The sequence below is a fragment of the Equus caballus genome, chromosome 1 (genome assembly GCF_041296265.1).
Source record: "Equus caballus isolate H_3958 breed thoroughbred chromosome 1, TB-T2T, whole genome shotgun sequence".
NCBI lineage: Eukaryota > Metazoa > Chordata > Mammalia > Perissodactyla > Equidae > Equus > Equus caballus.
The window spans coordinates 156,860,645-156,873,786 of record NC_091684.1 but is presented as its reverse complement, the minus strand read 5'-3'; the positions used below and the strand labels follow the sequence as shown (position 1 = coordinate 156,873,786).

General features: G+C 41.6%; 1 long non-coding RNA gene across 1 annotated transcript in view; it reads left to right on the top strand.

The window, feature by feature from the left end:
- LOC138917348 (uncharacterized) overlaps positions 1-11,752 on the top strand; it is a 50,310-nt gene extending 38,558 nt beyond the window's left edge. Inside the window, exon 3 of the long non-coding RNA XR_011425207.1 lies at positions 11,493-11,752. This is a non-coding gene — a long non-coding RNA (uncharacterized lncRNA). The remainder of the gene's footprint in view (positions 1-11,492) is intronic.
- Positions 11,753-13,142: the final 1,390 nt, after the last annotated feature.

Sequence of the window (13,142 nt, the reverse complement as noted above, 5' to 3'; positions counted from 1 at the left end):
AATAGTTGTAGTTGGTATGTTTTGTTTCACCCATTTGGAGGTTCAAAATGAGTTCACATTACTTTAAATATTCAAGCCAAATTAACTTGTGGCTCTAATACACAAGAATATCTCTCATCTCTCTGTTTGTCTCTCTATCTATTGTCTCAGAGTCATAGCTCACACAGTAAATTTAAAGAACCTAACAAGTATTTACTTAATCCTAGGACTCAGTCTTGCTCATGGTCTTGAAACGAGAAAGGACTAGAAAACTTGTGTAGTGAGCTGAACAACTCATTCTCTTGGCTGTTGTTGTCTTGCTGTCACATGATGTCATTTCAGTGTTGCACCTGAGCGCTACCAACAGATCTGTGGTGATGTGGGCCCACTTGCCACGGGCACTGCAGGTCCTGCAGCTTGGGATAGTCACTGACCACTGAAGAAAGTGCTTTTTGGCATGATGCACACGTTAGCTCAGGAATAATTTCTCAGGATTTTGTTGGAGGGAAAAGAGGAAGATATTTTTCCTACATTATTACATTCAGCTGAGGTTGTACCATCAGCCTGAGCTCCTAGACACACACACGCACACACACACATAGACATATAGTTGCAGGTTGGCTTCTTTAGGAGCAGAGACTAAGTTTGGGATATAAGATGTTCTTTTGGGATCAACATTAGGAAATGGAAGGTGTGAGAAGCAGGAGGATGGGCAGAGGAAGAAGCTGAACTGTGGTGCACGCCTGACAAAGCCTTAGCCAGCCCTCTGGGGGGCTCCAGAGTGAGTATTGCCCATCAGGGTTGTCCCCTGTTGGGCTGAAGTGGCTGAGCCTTTATATCCCTGTCTCACTCAATCTCGGATGTGGGCTGCCCCAGGGAGGCACATGACCTTGGGCAAGGCAGGTCCCTGTAGGTGAGGCACACCCTGAAAGAGTCCCCACCCTCCCTGAAGTTGGGCAGCAAGTCCTTCCCTGATGAGGGATGTGTGTGGTGCGTCTCTGATCTACCACAGTCCACAGTCTCCTTGGCTCTACTCCTCCATAGATTATTTGAGTGACAGCTCTTCCAAGATAGAAGTGGGACCCTCATCCCCACAGAAAACTTAGAAGAGGGAGGTTAGTGTGACAAACTATAGCCCCTGCTGCTGTGGTTGGTCTTGGGCTGCAGTTGATATTCATCGTCTTCCTCCTCTACTGTCCATTCTAGATTCCTCTCACCTTCAGTGACCAGATCTGCTAGCCTCAGTGGCTTGAGTAGTGGCTTGAACCAGACCTTGAGGGGTCTGAGACCTTGGTAACCATTCCCTTCTCAGGCAGAGTTGTTGTCTCCGTTCATTTACGGTCATAATTGGGCAAGGGAGGAACAAAAGGTGCCCAAATGAATTACCTGAGTGCCACCCATATTCCTCCTTGCCCTCATAGTGCAACAACAGTCCTACCTTATTCACAGGGTTGGGAATAATTACTTGGCTAACATGGTGACTCCTCTTGTTGACTGCTGGCATTTGGACATGAGGAGCCAAATTGACCAGGCTGCAGCTTATAGTTCGATGGGGATTTTGCTGGTTCCCTGGTAGAAGTTCCTTCTCTGTGGACCACATCTCTACCCCTGTAGGGCACAAAGTTGTGGGGACAGGACACACAAATTTTCTAAGTGGATTATTGGGAGTGATTGTGAGTGAGGTTATTCCTACTTCAATCCCCTGGTTCTCGGACCCATGTATTCTTTCTACTGGGGACACAGTGCCACATAATGGTGTTTCATTCATTATCTTTACTGTGTCCTGGAGGATGGTATCTCATTCTGTCAGAGTATTGCTTCTGAGACGACGTTTTCTCTGGGTCATCAATAGGTTTATCCAACACTATCAGCCCTGCAGCTCTGAGTGTTGTGGAATAGGATATGACCAATGGATTTGTGATCATGGACCCATTCCTAATCCTGGAACAGAAGGAGTATTTTACCGTGAAACCCCAAGTGACCATGTGTCTGAATCTGCCCATCATGAATTGGGTCCTATCAGACTCACCAAAACAAGACCAAGTGGACCCCGTCACCTATGGTAATATGGAAGTGATATGTCTGGGAATGAGCATGAGCAGGACCAAGAGGCATTCTGGCTCTTCCAGGGTCCTGTAGCATGCCAGGAGTTGTTTTTCAAACAGCATCTAATTCTCCAGGGCAGACAGCATGGCCTTGAATAACCCCAGACCGTGGCCTCTACCACTGTTGTAACAGTACCACTTCTCAGTTCATATCCCAAATCTAATCTTACCACTAACCTCTAGGACAGATGGCAACCTTGCTCTAGACCTACACTGTGATTCTCTCACTGGAGGTTGCTACAAACTGCAACAAGAATCTTCACTCACCATTAATACCTCCATTAATTGGCTCGTATGGCCTAAGTGGCAGGGTTGCTTTCACTAAAGCTTGGACCTGCTGCAGAACTCTTTCCTGCTCTAGGCTTCACCCACAGCTGGCTGCTCTTTGGCCCCAGGTATGTGGATCAGAACAATATTCCTCATTCCTAGGTGTACAGTGCTTTCCAATAGAACTTTCGCACTAGTGGGAATATTTTATACCTTATTATCATACCTTATTATCAATATGGTAGCCACTAGCTGCATGTGGCTATCGAGCAATTGAAATGTGGCTAGTACAACTGAGGAACTACAATTTTAATTTAATTTAATTTAAATGTAAGCCTAAGTAGCCTTGTGTGGCTAATGGCTACTGTACTGGGCATTGCAGATGTGGAATATATTGCCTCCAGAATCCAAAAAGGCTCAGCATATGTCGTCCTTCCTTCTTTATGGTAGGAAGTCCAAGAGGCAATACTTTATTTTTAAATAAATTATTGGAGGGGATGTCCAGCATGGTCCTGGCCACTGGACCCTGAAACTTGTGCTAAAGAGGTAGCCCCACTTTATGAATCTTCCTACCATCCGGACTGTGTGTGTCTTACAAAGTCTAAGTGATGGCTACCTCTTGTGTATCTAGTACAATCAGCATGATATTATTAACGTGGTGGATCAATATAATATGGGATGTCAGATGGTCCCAATCTTTTGGATTATAGTATGACAAAGTACAGAGAGTTAACATAGTCCTGGGGGAAAATTGTAAATAAATAACGTCCATCTCACACAAATGCGAATTGTTTCTGATTCGTTCACCGAATCAATAGCCACATACCACATGCCTGATGCTGTATTAATTTGCTCTAGCAGCTACCACATCTGATACAGTGGCTCCATATGTTTGATAGAGCTTGTGGTAGTCTACATTAGGGCTTAGCACAGTATAGCCTGTGGGCCAAATCCATCCTGCTGCCTATTTTTGTCAATAGAGTTTTATTGGAACACATAGCCCCACCCACTCACTTACATATTGTCTGTGGCTACTTTCGCATCACAATGGAAGAGTTGAATTATTGTGACAGAGACTATATGGACCACAAAGCCTATTAGTATCTGGCCCTTTATAGAAAAAGTTTGCTGACCCCTAGTTTACACTAATCCTCCAGGATCCTTCTAGTTTCTGTAAGGGCCAGAATGGTGAATTAAATGGAGATATTATGGGGGCAATTACCACTTGATACTTTAGATCTTTAAGAGTAACTAACCTCCACCTTCCCTGCCCAATCTCCCTTCTGTATTGGGGTATGCCAATTGCTAAGTATAAATTTGGCACCTGGGAAATGACTGCCAGGTTAATCTGTGGGCCCAGTGGACCCATCGTAAGCCAGACCTTGGCTATGTCTCCATTTATTACATGTCCCCCATATATCTCTCCTCTAACAGTGGTCCATGATAATGTTTTAAGTCTCCAGGCATCAGCTCAGGTCCTCAAACCCTATGTCCCATAGTCCTGGCTATTCCCCTTTCCCCCATGTACATTTACCCAAGTAAATGGTCATAGGTCCCTTTGAGGACAGAGTCAGAACAATCATTACAGTGTATACTTGCTGTGGTATTGCAGAGTTCTTCCTCCTGGAGACCAGGCAACCTCTTCAGTGAATGGGCTCTGGGTCTGAAAACTGGTTCAGTCTGGAAACTCCATAGGGGATCGTACCTCTTGTTGAGGTGCCTGTCCTCACTCTCCCAGTCATCCATCCTTGATTTCTTCTGCTGCTACAAACTGAGCAGTATTCATCTATTTTGCCTTTAGGTATTCAGTGTTCTATCAACTGTCTGTGTAACTCTCTACCATTCAGGCCCCTTAGCTGCCATGCCAACTTGCCATTCATTACCATTACTGCAATCCTCTGGCTTCAAGCTGTTAATCTCTACTATTTGTCCTTTATTGTTTTGGGTCCTCATCATCCTCATTGCTATTAGGGAGCCATTTCCATAATAGCCTCTCATACCATCACCTCTGGCCTACAGGGGAGTGCCACAACTGAACATTTTAGTGCTGGTGCCCCTCTGTCTAGCACATTCTTCATAGTCTTGGTAAATGGTGTGTCCTCTAGGCCTTTCTATGCAATATAATCTTTGAACAGAGTTCTGGCCATACATAGTATCTCCAATTCAACTTGGCCACTTCAATGAGTCTTTAAATCCCTTCCTACACCACCATGCACCATGGCAATCCTGGCATTGCAACCTTGTTTTGGGAGCACCATCATTTGTTTTCATGTTTCTAGGAGCCATTTTCATAGCAAGCTTGCACCATCTCTTGGGGTTCTTGCCAAGGTGTTAAATTCTGTATCTTGGGAGACCACCTCCAAGTCAATGAAGACTTCTCTGTTTTAAGTTTATGTTCCAGTCATCTTGATTAAGAACACTCAGAATGCAGTCCTATATGCACGTGTGCTACCCTGGTACATGAAGGTACATGTAGGCTAGGTTTACAGCTCTTTTGTAAGGATAGTCCTTTTCCTTCTTTATTAGGCCCAGCACATTCCCAGCTGGGTTATGCTGTGATTTAACCCCAGTTACAGGCCTAGTGGCTAGGAGGGGAGGTGGGACAGATCCTATTGCCTTCCTGGGGAGAGATCTTTGAATTGTCTTCCAGAATGAGGTGGGAGGAGGAGTGCTAGCTCTTAATAGGGAGGGTGGGCCACTTCTGTGGGTTCAGAAAATTCAGAGGAGTCTAGGGAGTCAAAATCTTCAAGAGTGTCCTCTTAGATGTCTCTATTACATGTCAGATTCTAGGTTTTCCCAAGCAGGGAAACCTTGCCCTGACCTTGGCATAATAGATCCGCCTTTGTTGGGTATTTAACCTTTTTGAATTTCAGTCACTTGGACCGTTAAGTCTTGTCCTTGACCCTTGGTTTTCTCTATTCTTCCACTGCAGGAGATAAAGACTTCTTTGTGATACCAAAGGGGTCCTCTGGCTTTCACATTTGGGTTCCAATTGCTTGTTAATTTCCCTTAGCATCTAGTTTATTTCTGAGGAGCATCAGTGCACCTTGTCAATAACTATCCAATCGCATTGTCTTTATATTTATTCTTGGCTTCTGTAGCTTTCAAATGTCTATTAGCTGCACTAATGGATGGTAAGAGGCAATTTTGTATATTGTCTTTCTTTTTATTAATAAACATATCATATTAACATTATAATTAGTTTTGTAGATTGGGCTCCTCTGGTTAGTGATTTCCTCAAGGGCAAGGCTGTATCATATTCAGTTCTGTATAAATGTTTTTGCCTAAATATTTGAGATATTTTGAAGGCAGATGGGATTTTGGAGGTCTCTTAAACTTTATCATAAGTTACTATCTCTATTACCTATGAGTAGGAGTAGCTTAAAACTTATTTTAAAAGTCTTATAAAACATTAATTATAAGAATTCTTCCCTAATTGTTCTCAAATTAAATTAGATGTGGACCCACAGAATTGTCATCTACTGGGCTCTTTAAGATGATGAAAGCCAATCTCAACCTGGTTGAAAATTGAGGTCTTTTAAAATGTTCTAAGACATACAAAAGATAATGCTTTTTACTATAAAGACTAAAATAGATTTTGAGAAACTGATAACCTTATGGTTTCTCTGGAGTATGAATTTTAGATAATAGTAATATCTGATATTTAAAAAGTGCCTACTCTGTGCCAGGCACTTTAAATTTTTTCGCTTATTTATTTCTCATAACAACTCCATGAGGAGGTTGCTATTACCCTTTTATTTTAATTAATTAATTAATTCTTTTTTTGGGCTGAGGAAAATTAGCCCTGAACTAACATCTCTTGCCAATCCTCCTCTTTTCTTGCTTGAAGAAGATTAGCTCTGAGCTAACATCTGTGCAAATCTTCCTCCACTTTATTTGTGGGTCACTGCCACAGCATGGCTGATGAGTGGTGTAGGTCTGTGCCTGGGATCTGAACCCATGAACCTGGGCCACCAAAGCAGAGTGTGCCAAACTTAACCACTATGCCATGGGGCCAGCCCTACTCTTTTATTTTTCAGTTGAGGAATCTGAGGTACAGTGTGGTTGTAATTTCCCCAAGGTTGCCCTGCTACTCTTAAATGGACTTTAAACTCAGTTGGTTTGGCTCCAGGGCTGTAACACATCTATGCTATATTTTAAACAAAATTACTCAATATTTAAAAAGTATATCTTCTTTTAAAAGAATCTAGAGTCTACTAAGAAATATTTATGAACTCACATAGTTTTCAAAACGTCTGCATTGTTTGTGGAATTTTTTTGTTAACAGTGTGAAATCCAGATTAAGAACAAACATCACACAACTTGGAAAAGATACCTGTGAAGTTCTTGTGATCAGCATCATTATAGACCTGTGTAAGTCCTTTCAGTTGAAGGCACATCCCTTGTGTCATTGGTTTCTTGACTCAAAGACTGAAAGTGGTGTGCAATACCCATGAGAAATGACAGCCACATCTTCCTTTCATTAGCATCCAAACCTGCCCTCATTCCCTCAGGCCTCCTCTGCGCCAGCTCTTCAGCATAATCATGGTATCACTTGATTGCCAAGCTGATCTGGGTCCGGCATTTAGGAATGGTAATTAGGGCTTAGTGAATGGTCCTTATTTGAAGAGGACTGACCCAGCTATAGCATACCATAAATACAGCCCTGACAGAAGCCTGAAAATTGGCTCTGGTTGATTGTCTTTACACGGTGCTGTGACTCACTGCTTAATTTCTTCCTGATGCTTTTGCAATAAACGTTCTGTAGCCTATAATTTTTGTAAAAATATATCTAATTCATGGTGTTAAAAGTTTTCAGGTAACTAGTCACATTTATAGGACTTCTTAATCCTAGGACAACATTTACACTTACTATCCTTTCTTTTTTTAAAAAAAAAAAACCAAGTATAATAGCCTTTGTTCATTTGCTGTTTTTAATCAATATCAAATATATTGAACACCTATTATATGAGAGGTACATAAATTTAATCCTGTCTGCCTACCCCTACCCCCCGATATCATGCACTCATCCTATGAGAATCTCCACGGGAAGATTGGTCTCCCTGTTTATTATACTGTGGTCAGATGTAACACTTCTGGTTTAGATCCCAGAACAGCAACAGTGCTGAAAACATTTCCAGTCCTCATGTTTTTTGCAACATGAGGCAGAGTCTCAGCACATGTTCCAGCCAGCTGCTCCAATTTCTTATCTGACGCTGTACGTCTCTGTGAGGTTTACGCACACCATAAACCTCAATAACTTGCATCAAATGCCATTGCGGACAGCCACGTTCCAGCTGCTGTCCTTCGCCTCCCAGTTCCACACTCCAACCCAAAGTTTCCCTAGCTGAGTGAAGATGAGCTCCCTGAAGACAAATTCTTCCATCACTGTGTCCCCAGGACCCAGAATAGTGCCTGGCATGGGGAAAAGTGTCAATAGCTGCTTGTTTATTCAAATCTGGTACACCCATGAAAACCTGCTATTTTCTCTTTTTCTCCCTTTTCATAAGTCTTGGTTCTTATCATTGTAGATTTATTAGTTGAGATATCATGTTAGTTAACTACATTTTTTCTGATTACAAAAATATGCATTACTTATAGATATTTTGAAAAACAGAAAAAATTAAAAAATAAATAAAACAATCTTACCCATTAACACTGTTTGCTTTTTTTTTTAATTTGGTATCCTAATATCTAGACAGTTTGGATCCTGTTTTCAGCTTGTCATTATATTGGAAATCTTCTCCCTTACCATTACATATTCTTCTAGAATAATTTTAAATCAAAGCCTGTGGAAGAGTTCATCATATGGAATATGTTATCTTCCATTTGCCCTTCCAGGTCCACTGTCTACCCTTCTCCTCCTTACTCTCTGCCTCTGGAGGCTGATCTCATGGACCATATCAAGGGGTTCCTGGGCTCTTTGGCTTCCCGTTGGGGTTGGTCAGTGGGAAGCCCTGGCAGGAGCTGGGAGAGAACGGGGAGAGGGAGGAGATAAAGGGCAGGTATTTTATTCCTTTGACTCTCCCTGGCAGGTCACCTCAGGTTGGTTGTGTCCCCCCACCAAAGGCCAGTCTATAGCGTTCCCTCCTTCTGAGAGCCAGTAATTATTCCCTCCCCTCATCCTTACAGGTAAAGAAGTTTCAGCCAAAGTTACTACACTATCTGTTGTGGTTTTCCTACACACACCTTTGTAAATAGCCACTTGGATATCCTATTTTGAGTGTATAATCTTTTCAAGAACCCAATTGATATATACCACAGTTTAATAATTTTCTGGGATTACATTATTATAAATTATACTTCAGTTGAACATTCTTGTACCTAGATCCTGGTACTAATTTATGACTTTTTATATAATGTATAGATAGAATTACTTGGTCAAAAATTAAAGGAAAATAATGTCAGGCTATTGATATATAGCCAAATTGCCTTCCCATGTGAAATATATATTGTAAGTAGACATTTGCTGTTTGTTTTTGAAAGCCCAGCATCTGAATCTCACTCCTGTTATGGAAATCCCTAAAAGTCTGAATCTTGGTGATAAGGAGGGCCCTGCTTCTCACTTTAGCAATGAAGGAACCAGATATTTCCTCTCTACTCCCTGGCAACAAGCACTTGGATATATGAAGCTGGTTTTGCCCTTGGATGTTCTTGCCTTGGACTTGCAGCTGAGAGGAATATGGATCTGAAGATGTGAGTGACAGACAGAGATTATACCCTGTGGGATGGGATGGCAGAATTGCAAGTACAGTGGCAGTGGTTACCATGGGAGCAGAAAGAGTGGCACTGGTGAGTACCCCGTGCAGGTCGCCCCAGCTGTTGCCCTAGCTGACTATGTCGGTGCTCTCTGCCACCAAGTCTCTCATGGTTCCTACCTATATTCTAAGCCTGGTTCTTCAGGCTGCCTGTCACTTCTTTATGAATTGATCCTTTATCATTATGAAATGTCCCTCTTTATTTCTTGAAATATTCTTTGTTCTGAAACCTCCTTTGTCTGATACTGATACAGTCACTCTAGGATTTTTTTTTGTTGGGGGGATGATAGAAATATTTATTACCTTTATTGTGGTGATGGTTTTGTGGGTGGATGAACATGTGGAAAATTGCCAAGTTTCACACAAATATGTGCAGTTTAGTTGACTTCAACTATGCCTCAATAAAATTATAAGAAGTGGCACAATTGGTCTTTTCAAGCATTCTTGAACACACAAAGAGAAATAGCATCAGAAGTGCTATAAAGTAATATAAAATATTATAATAAAAAAATCCCAAAATTATATGTATAGGACTTTCCTTGTACAGGATGGCTCTCATGATTTATAAGTAGCCTTCATGGACATGTGCCTTCACAGGTGTGCTGGCTTTGTAGATGTGCTTTGTGGGTGTGCAAACTGTGCAGTCACAGAGGATTCTGTGCTTGGCTTAATACTCGGTTTAAAATTCTTTTCTTTTTTTTTTTTTTTGGCTTAAACAACCAAAATTTTTTTCTCACGGTTCTGGAGGCTGGAAGTCCAAGACCAAGGTGTTGGCAGGTTCTTCTGAGGCCCCTCTTCTTGACTTACAGACAGCCACCTCCTTGATGTGTCCTCCTGTGATCACTCCAGGTTTTTTGTGCTTAGTATTTGCATGGTATATTTTCCCATTTTCTTATTTTAATTTATCTGTATCTTTATATTTAAAGTGCATTTCTTGTTACTCTACCACGGCTGGAAGTAGAATTTGCCTTCATGTTACTTTTCTGAACTACTTTATTCTTTCCTGTAATTTTCTTTTCGCCATTCTTTTTTTTTTTAATTGAGGTAACATTGGTTTATAACACTATATAAGTTTCAGGTGTACATCATTATATTTCAACTTATGTGTAGACTGCATCATGTTCACCACCCAAAGTCTAGTTGCCATCTGTCACCATACACATGTGACCCTTTACCCCTTTTGCTGTGCCTCCACCCTCTTCCCCTCTGGTAACCACCAGTCTATTCTCTGTATCTATGTGTGTGTTTGTTCTTGCTATTGTTTATCACACTTCTGTAAATTTCTTTTCTGTTTAATCAGCTAGACGTCAATTCTATGGTTTGCAATCAAGAACCTTGACTGGTACAATCTTGGTACCAAGAGCAGATTGTAAGCAAAAGATCCTCAAGGAAAATGGAGGAATCCAGGCTTGCTAGTTGGGGCAAAAGGCAGTAAAAATCCTGTTGTATTAGGGGATGGTCTTCGGGCAGCTCAGGTCATGCAGTGGTGAAAAATCCTTTATTACCACCTGGAATGAAAAGGAAATTAGATACAAAGTTTAGAGAAATAAAACGACTCTTGGGATTGAAGAGTATGAAGGGGTGAAAATTTAAAATATTATGGGATGGTCTGACACAGCCAGGCCTCACAGGAAGGGAGACAAGGGAGTAAATAACATAGCCTTCCTCTCCAACCTCACTCTGTCATGTTTAGGCTCCCCATTTTCATGATATGTTCCATTTTGAGTAGTTTTGGTTTGTATCATGCACATTGTAAATATCATGTAGAGACTCTGGATGCTATTAATTTCCTCTGATGAGTCATGTTTTTTCATTCTAGCAAACTTGGTTGGATATGAACTCCAAACTCTTTTTTTTCTTCCATTTCCAAACTCAGTTCAGATCTTTCACCCTTAGGTGAGGTGCTTTGAGTCTGCTCCACACACGCATGATTCAGGAGTCGGCTAGACATGTGGGGAGCAGAATTTGGGTGTTCCCTTTCTGGCTCTTTTCTTTCCAAAATTTTCCCTTTCTCCAGTGACTGTAGTGCCCTGGACTCAGGACTCTGATTCCCTAGGCTGGAAAAATTGTGATTTTCCACTCGTGCTTGACGCTCTGTGTACACTGAGCCTGCTCTCAGGCTGGAAGAGAAGCAGCAAAATGGAGTACTTACTCCACAGAATCCCCTCCCTCATGCCTGGATGATGCCTCACTGGAATCTACTTTTCTTCACCCTCTTGTGCCTCCATGTAGCTGCTCCTGTATATGTCCATATTTGGAGGGTTTATTCTATGTGGAGTAGGTAGAGGATTCGTCCTATGTGGAGCAGGATGTTTCCTTGGCTATTTCTAGAAGCTCAGTCCTTGTTTTAAAACATCTCTGTTTTTTCTCATCATGTTTCTAGAACGTCCCTCTATCCGCTATTATGGATGCAACGGGCCCTTCAAAATGCCTTCAGGCTTGCTGTAAAATCTGGATCTCTGAATGTCACATGTTGAAGGGGCATTGAAGATTATTTACTTGAACCTCTTCGTTGCACTGATGAGAAAACTGAGGCCTTGAGGAAGCAAGTAATTTACCTACAATAAGGGGTGGCACTGCTGGGGAAGACGAGTGAGAACAGCCTGAGAGAGACGCCTGAGTTTGCCGAGGAGAGACACGTCTTCTGAAGACTGAAAGGTAATTTGTGAAAGCCATCGGGAAGAAACTTTTTTTTGGTTCCTCCCTGAAGCAGCGATAAGGGCATTATAGATTTAGAGGCTTGAAATGAGTAAGAGAAAGGATTTCTTTGGAAATCTTGTCTGAAACCGCCATAAATTTTAGAAACATCCAGTTGGAAAACACATCAAACATGTCTTTTCTCAAGCAAGTTGTCACATTTCATCGCCATGGCTGGTTTTCTATTTCAGTCTCCGTCTCCTAAAGCAGCTGTGTTCTTGCTGAAGAGAGGCTTGGAGCTGGAGACAGAGGCAGACGATGACATGTGTTGCCTTGAGTGAGAAGCCTTTACCAAAAGGGTTAAAGGTCTTCTGAGTCTTTGTTTGCTTGTCTGTTTACATAAGAACACACAGAATTCTCCCCAAAGTCCTCCTTCTTCCTCACCTCTCCCTTCTTTCCTACTCCATCGAAACTGACAACATTTGAAAAATTTGACCTGTCTAGTCTCTTACCAGTTGTCACTCTTTATGCCAAAGCTGAATCTAAACACTTTATTTATCGAGACACCTTGGCGGATTAGATGGTTAAAACATCTTAAACTTATGCTTTCTGGGGTTTTGTTATTGCTGTTATTTAGATTCCAGAATCATAATTATTTAGATGCCAGAATCATAATAGTAAATTAAGGGAGTAAGGGAGTAAGGGAAAATAAGAAGCCAAATGAAGCAAAAAATTCGAGGAGGGGGGAGGTTTGAACATAATATTGAACACAAGGGCCTAGAAGTAGAAGAGAAGGATATCAAGGTATAAAATACTTAGTCCCTAAATTACTTAAGTTTGATGTGATTTGTGGGAGATTGTGCCTTAAAATAGAAAGAAATGTGGATTTTAGAAAAGGGACTTCATTGAAATTTGGCATCTTCATATTTGAAATTACTCCCCCAGTGGCATGGGCTAAGATGTGAGGGATAAAACGCTGTCCTGCCAGTGTTTCTGGGACTTGAGAGCCATTCATTCATGCCAAGGACCACCAGTTTAAATGAAAAGGATCAAAACAAATGCACCTAACCCTATTAAATGAGTAAAGAGGAGGTGGATTTATAGACCTGGAAGGATGCGTTTCCTTACACATCGTCACCACAGCACAAGAAGCTATGAAATCTTTTCCTGCTCAGAGGATGAAGACCATCTTAGTAATGTGGGTGGGATTTTTCAAGTTCAGCATTTTAGTTGAATGCAGCTTGTTTGGAAGGGATTTATTACAGGGGCTAGCACCTGGTGGCTGCACTTATGTGTTTGTAGGCTGGATGAGCGCTTGAGTGAATATATGACTTACTCTCAGCCTGTAATAACATCTGTGACTGCTCTCCTGGGTTGGGGTTCTCGCCAGTAACCC